This window comes from Nicotiana attenuata, chromosome 8 (genome assembly GCF_001879085.1).
Source record: "Nicotiana attenuata strain UT chromosome 8, NIATTr2, whole genome shotgun sequence".
Taxonomy (NCBI): Eukaryota; Viridiplantae; Streptophyta; class Magnoliopsida; order Solanales; family Solanaceae; genus Nicotiana; species Nicotiana attenuata.
The window spans coordinates 12,367,569-12,375,317 of record NC_031996.1 but is presented as its reverse complement, the minus strand read 5'-3'; the positions used below and the strand labels follow the sequence as shown (position 1 = coordinate 12,375,317).

At 34.7% G+C, this 7,749-nt stretch overlaps 1 long non-coding RNA gene across 1 annotated transcript; it reads left to right on the top strand.

Moving 5' to 3' along the window:
* On the top strand, window positions 699–3,225 carry LOC109230929. Its single transcript, XR_002068730.1, has 2 exons — window positions 699–915; window positions 2,910–3,225. It is a non-coding gene; the product is annotated as an uncharacterized LOC109230929 (long non-coding RNA).

The following is a 7,749-nucleotide window of genomic DNA, read 5'->3' as shown; positions in this document are numbered from 1 at the left end:
GTTTAGTAGACCTCTCCTCCTTAAGCTTGGTTGCTTCAGCATCACTAGCCCGTTCGGATTTAAGGGCACTAATAACTCCTCCAACTCAACCACCCGCGCCAATGCTGCCGCTTTAGCCCCTTCGACTCTCTCCATCTCCGCAGCCTTTCCAACCAACTCCTCATGCAAACCATCTTCCCTAGCCACGTCCCGTTCGCGCTCAGCCCGCAAGGATTCCACTTGAGCTTGAAGGTCGACGCACTCAGCCACGACCCCCTTATTCACTTCAATCTGATCCTCCTTAATCCCGAGCACCCCCTCGAGTTTGCTGCATCACCCAATGGTTCGTACGAGCTCGTCATCTTTCTGTTTTAACTCCTCCCTGAGATATTGAATATCCCTATCCCCCCCCCCCGGATCGAAGCTAAGTACGCAGTACACAATACCTATCACGGATTCGACGGTTCTTGGTAACCATCTTCGAAAAGACCACCTTCTTCTTATCTGCTCGGCGGGTACTCTCAATTTCTAAGATAAGTGTCTACAAAGAAAGATAGCAAGCAAGAAAAGAAAAGGAGGCTCAATAGGAGTACAAAAAAGAGAAGGGATGTAATACCTCTTATTAAAAAATATGGGTAGTTAAGTAAATTGCAAAAAAAAAAAAAAAAAAAAAAGAGATAGTATGTAAATGGGCCTTAACCCATCTGCAAAGTGGTAGGGCATTAGGAGAAAATAACGCAAAAGCTAAAGGAATTTTGGGGGAAGGAAACGCAGCACATATGCTGCGATTGAAGCAGAAGCTAAGAAAAAAAATCTTTCTACCAGAGAAGGAAACTTTAGGATCAGTTAATTTAAGTTTGAAGCCCCAATATCGTGATTCTTGATTCAAGGGATTTCCTGTGCATCGTTGGATTTCTTTCTGTAGAGAAGAACAAGGTAAAAATCGAATTTTCTCTATACCAAGCCTAGGAACAGTTGTTGTTTCTCTAACTAAGGGCAAAGACAAGATAAGGGAGCTTAATGTATTCTGTATAACAGTTAGGAATTCTTATTAGATGAATAAATATAACAAACACTGTAGTGCAAGGATACTAAGTATTTGTGAAGCATTACGTGATGAAAATAAAATAAGATTGTATTGTTCATTACTGTATCAGACAAGGAAAAATAAACCAAAAGAAAAAAAAAAGGATTAGGGTCCTTCATCTTTTAGGAGTGAAATTATTGAATCAAAAATTGGGAAACTTTAATAGAGCTTTAGAGCTGATGCGAAACAGAGAAATCACCAAAGAGTTTTGTGCAATAGAATTTTTATCAAACAAACATTCTAATCATACTCAAAAAAATTGGAAAAGAGAACCAAGAAACTCTTATTGTTTTAGATCTCTTTCGGCTTAAAGAGGGTAAGTTCTCCATAATGTTCTTGCTCTTGTTCTCTGATTCACGATCATATTGGGTACTAGAAGATTAAATACTTATGAGAATTATTATGGAAAATTATGTCCTTTTCTGGTTTTGGCTCATTGCTTAGAGTAGAAAACGAATCATATGTAAAGAAAAAAAAATAGCGTAGTAGTATTGTTTTTACTTAAACATGTATATATATTGATCTTTATCAAATTTTAGATAAATTACTATATTAAGATTTAGTTTGGCATTTCACGAAAGAAACAAGAAACTTAAGGTGTTCTTTTTATTTAGCAGAATCATGGATTCCATATGAAGATTGACCAAGAATATATTCTATTAATTTATACCAAGAACTCTAATGTACGGGTTAGCAATACTTGTAAAGTGCTACATGAGAAAAAGATTCAAATAAAAATATAAGAATAAACGGAGAACTATAGTTTCTATCGAATTAAGTACTACTAAATTGCTTAGCATAGAATCAATGGTCCTATTTCAGAGGAATGAAAACAGAAATATTAATTAAATGTGATAGGGATGGACCAATTATGTTGGTAATTCACGAAGTAATACAAGATTGATTTTGTTACAAGTAGATAGTTGAAGAAATTGAACGAAGTGCTCGAGGTGACGCGTTTGGTATTCCTGCACGAGTACTGTGAGTAGTAATCTTACCGCAATTTGTGTTTTCATAACCTGCATGGTTTATACATTATTTTGAAAATAAATGTCTTACCGAATGTTTGAAATTGCATGTGGGACAAGTCCTTTACTTGATATGGTACTGAACAGTTTATTTGAGATGTTTACCGGTTAATCTAAATGTTTCCACCGTTACTAGATATGTTTTATCGTTACTTGAGATGTTATAGTTATTTAAATTATTATTACCGTTACTAGACGTGTTTTACTGTTACTTGAGACATGATTTCCATTACAGAAATAAAATTACAATATTTGATAAGAAATGATATGCCCTTTATTATTTTGAAAATGCTTTTGTACGAGTATTTACTGTTTACAAGAAAGAGTATAAATGGGAGGAGACTTTGAAGGATCCCGTAGCTAAAGGCGGGTTCGTTAGACCTGGTGCACCTTGTATTTACAGATTACCGATTACAGTTATAGCCCTCGCTAGTCGGAAGGTAGAACTAGCATACAGTTACAGTTTTCCCTCGAGTAGGGACCTACAGTTATATTTGACTCCTTTTACGAAGGGGTCCATACAGTGATACAGATTACATGATCCTTCCTTAGAAACCTCCCAAACATAAAGATTTGATATGACACAGTGCTTATCGAGTCTATTACTGAATTGTTAAATTGATTTCTATTACAGGAAACACATGATGAGACTGATTATTATTACTGTTTTTTTTAAAGGGCATTTTAATTTTATGATAGTTCCTAATTATTATTATACAGGCATGTTTTCTGACTTGTCCCCAATTAAAAAAAGGGTGTGGTTAAGTGTTATTACTCACTGAGCAAGCGACTCACTCCCCGCTATTTTTTTCCAGAGACAACAGTTGAAGGGCGAGGATTTCGTTAGTCAGACGAACAAGTTGATAGTTTCTGGTGAGCCTCGCATTTGTTCGCGTGGGCGGAGATTTTATTTATTGTTATAGTCTTTTCTTTGAACTCTTAGAGTCGCTCCATAGTCAAATTTTTTAGTTTCTTGAGTATTCTTCATTATTATAGATTTATGTTGAGTATCGCTCATTCTTATCAAATTTGGAGATAAAGTAGTATTTCTAGTTATTGGTGGGTGGACTATTAAAGGTAGATATTTATTTTTGTTAATTGATAAGGTCATTGTCATTTGAATTGCTATTACGATGTTTGGTTGCTGATTTGAGACAGGGAAAGTTTTCAGGATAATCCAAAAACAGGGGAAACTCTGTCCGATTTTTTGTAAAATATCGACGAGGCTTACTTGGGGGCACTTGCTCCTAGGTGCCGGTCATGATCCTAAATTGGGTCGTGACAAGGGAAAACAAAAGAAATAACTCACCAATAGAGCCAACTAGATATACTCAACGATAGGTCGGCGTCCTTGAACGACTCAAGAGTCCTATGCTCGACGCTAGAACAAAGGGGCACTAGAGCAGGGACTATGCTTTCCGTGCTGGTCATCAAGTTACAGTCCAAAGGAATCACTACCAAACGAGAAGTCCCATCGGTCCTCACCTCGACCCGGGTAAGCCCCTCATCAAACATCTTCTCTTCTTCGGGGTCGACGTCGAAATTGGATTAAAAAATTATCGCCAGCCACGCCCTTCTCCGCCTCCTCAGTAGAAGAAGGAATCCCGACTGGCACGGAGATAGAAGGATCACTTCCCGGCATGACTGCGGCAGCCATTGGCGAGGAAACAATCTCAATATCAGAGCCGGAATCCCATCATCCGAGGTTATGCCAGTATCACGCACAGACACGGCGAGCTCGGACTCATCACCCACCGAGCCTTCATCTATCTCGACACCACCTCCGGTCCTAATTCACCACCTCTCAAGGGACCACTTTCTTTCTCGTCCGTCGACGGCTCATTCACCAAATGGAACAAGGATGGGTCTGCGCCCTCGCCGACGGAGCAACCGCCCTACGAACAGTCTACACAGAACTGAAATCTTGGATGCGGTGACAGGCCGTGCCGACCCGCCCGTGGTCATAACAGTTGAAGGCATTTTGTTGCCAGTTAATGTTATTTAATGCATGGTCTTTTTCAACTATTAGATCCGGCCATAACTACTGCCAACATTTGTACTCAAGTATATTTTTCTATTCATGTTATCCATCTCAGATCAAGAATTAATTATCCTTAACTAGGATTTGCCCTCTATCTTCTTATTTAATTAGTTTAACAAAAGGTTTCGTACTTTTTGGTCAAACAGTATACCTAAATTATATACGGCTATATATATATATATGTGTGTGTGCGCGCGCGCGCCGGCTATTTTAAGTTTAAGCAATTGGTAGACACCTACTTAATTTAATTCTTCTATATTTATTATGCAAAATATTAATATATCTGGCCCTAAAAACTTGACATATATATACTGTTTGTAAATGACGGACAAAATATCTTTGAAAAAAATGTTCAGGAAGAAAATTTTATTGAGTTTCTATATAGTCTTAACTTTATAGATTTTGTTTATTAGATTTTAATTTATCAGAATTTGAGATTAGATCATCTACCCTCTTTGGTATTCTTTAAGTAAAAGGTAATTTTGTTCTACAGATATTTTAGTAGGTTGAAGACAGGCGTGGAATCTTTTTTCTTAATTTGTTCCTCAATCCCCTACTTCATTCGGCTTCATGTAATTAACATTAATTTTTCACGTACTTGCTCGTCTCAAAATCTTAAAAGCATAATGGCGGTGTCTTCTTTTAAAATACTTTTTTGGTCAATAAATCATTAACAAAGCTAACCTAATTCATACAGGTTATTGTTTGAATGGAACATATTCTAGTAACATTTTCAAAATGATTCTTTCCAAACAACTCAACGCCAAATCAAAACATCACTAAGCAAAAAAAAAAAAAAAAGTTACAAAAATTAACCGTCGGTTGGATCAAGTTCTATAAAATATTGATAACCAATAAACAATTATACAACTAGTTATTGCAATAAAGTGACAATTTTCAAATAAAATAAAAGATTTTTTTCCCCAACAATGAAAAAAATTCATCTGACATTGAAGATAAGGTTTTCACAGGAACACGTGCTGGATCTTAATTAGATATAAGTTTCTAATAGTTATTTTATTAAAAAAATACATACAATTTTATATGTGCAGGGAATCAAATCTTTTTCTATTGATCCTGCCCTCTACCTACTCCGTGAAATCGATGACGACCAAAAATATTAAATAAGACGTTATACTAAATCATATCACATTCTAATAATATGTGACTTATTCAATTTATTTAAGCGTAATGATGAGAGTGATGAGACTACAACTCATTGTCACGAATAATTACAAATCAATAATTAGAAATTAATTCACGATAAAAATGTAAATCCACATTCTTGGAAGAAAACACAATGGAGGAATTTATCAAAAACATCCCTACCATAAAAAAGAGATTGCTTTCTAAATTACTTGTTGATATCGTGTGCCAAAACACGTGTACTTTGTGAAAGAGCGAATTCGGGATATAAATTTAATAGGTCCATCTTTTAAAATTTTTAATCATTGAACTTATTGTACTGTTAAAATTATAAGTTCAAATCTAATACTTGTTGAGATTTTAGTAAGTTTTACGTATAAATTCATATACTACGTGTCGAAAGTTACATGTTCAGTTGAACCTCTAACCAAAAGACTACATCCATCCCGACTTTGTGAAGTAAAAAACTATATTACTCTCAAATATGGAGTAACAATACAAACTTAACTAACATAACAATTAAACTAAATGGTGTAACGGTTAATAGTTCTATAAATTTGTAAATATTCACAAGGGAAAAGATCATTAAAAGTGCATAATATTTCAACTAAAATTCAAGATCAAATGTGCTTAATCAGATATGATAAGAACCAAAATCAAAGTTTATTGACATTTGAATGACTAGAATATGATTTTCCTAGTTAACATTGTAAAGAGAGGGTTCTGTATTCAACACGTTGTTTAGAAAGTTAAGATACTATTTAATGAAGAGCACAACCTCTACATAAAATGGATCATGTATCTTAACTTCTATAAATGATTCTTTTGTCCTGAGGTGCTAATATTATTTTAAGAAAAGATAGGAAAAACATAGGACGCCCATGATTTATTTAGGTACAAAATGCAATTTAGTCAATTTGAAAAAAAATAATCCCTTTATGAGATTAATAAAGAATTCAGTTAGGATGATTGGTTGCTCGTTTTATTATTACACCAAGAAACTTAAAGACCTCGTACTCATAATACAATGTATTCATTAAACAAAAGTGGAATAAAACCAACTTGCTTTATATTGGTATTGTACAATATAACCACCAAAGGATGTGGTGCAGTGGATGAGACTGCTCTTCCCTTAACCAGAGGTCTCGGGTTCGAGCACTGGGTATGGAAAAATCCTTGGTAGAGAGCGCTTTCCCCCGAATGGGGCCCTATACGGCGCGAATCTGGATATAGTCGGGCTCCAATGCAGGTACCGGATATCGGTGGGAAACCAAAAAAAAAAGTATTGTACAATATAACAAGTAATTTCCTTTATTTATTGCTTTGATAATTCATTAATTTATTGCGTTGCTTATAAAGTTGTTTTGAGCCGTCCATAGAATCTAGAATTATTGAACATGATTTTTATGTGTAATTTACCATGTGGGGTACTCCCACTAAATTGTGGTGGACGGGTAGTATACTCTTCCATTTTTAATAAATAATCTCCGGAACGAGCTATATCTCAAAAGTAAAATTTTTCGATGCCAATCTATATTAGTTGATAAAGCAGACACGATTGTTAAGTAAGAAACCAAAAAAATATTACGTGGGCCAGGGGCGGAACTAGAGCGTCGGACGGGTTCGGCCGAACCTAGCAGATTTAATTCGAATATTGTATTTGCTTTCGAAAATTTGTTAAATATATATAGATTAATAATTTAGAACCCAATAACTTAAAATAATTAGAATTTCGAATCTATAAGCTTAAATCTTAGCTGTAAGCCACTTGCATAATGTCCTAGTAATGTCGCTATCGAGCTGACATGTACTTTTTTCTGCTGCAATCGTTCAAATTGCAAAGTAAAATAAACAAGCGGCCCTAGAGTTTGTAGTAAAAATCATGGGAAGTTGATATAAAATTAGGAAACAATTCTTGCGTATCTATGGTGAGGTTTTGCAATTAGCTGGATTTTGCCTTCAGTACTCGAGATTAGTTGTTGTATACTGCAATTTGCTATTTTTATGAAAAAAGACGAAGTGTCACCATTTTGATCAATGGATCAGAAATTATAATTACAAAAATTAAAAATATGCAAGTATGTCAAGGGTAAAAATTATGTATACTTATATTTTTCAATTTTTTTTTGTGTGTGTGTGTCAAGGGGGGTAAAAACTGAACCGAAGAATCACACAATCCAAAAAGCCAAACCAAACTGATTAAAAAACCCGACTAGGTTTGGTTTGATTTGGTTTGGTATTGAGAAAAAAATCCGAACAAAACCGACATATAAATATATAATTTTTATATATACTTTTAAGATATTTTTTTAGAATTTTCTTTCAAAAATGTCTACAAATATTTGCGATTCTCTTATGAGATGTAATGTTTAGTTAAATACGAAGTGTTCCCATTTTTATTAACTATAAATAATAGGTTCTATGATTACTTTCTTATCAAGTGTTACTGAAATGTGTCAATCTCTTTG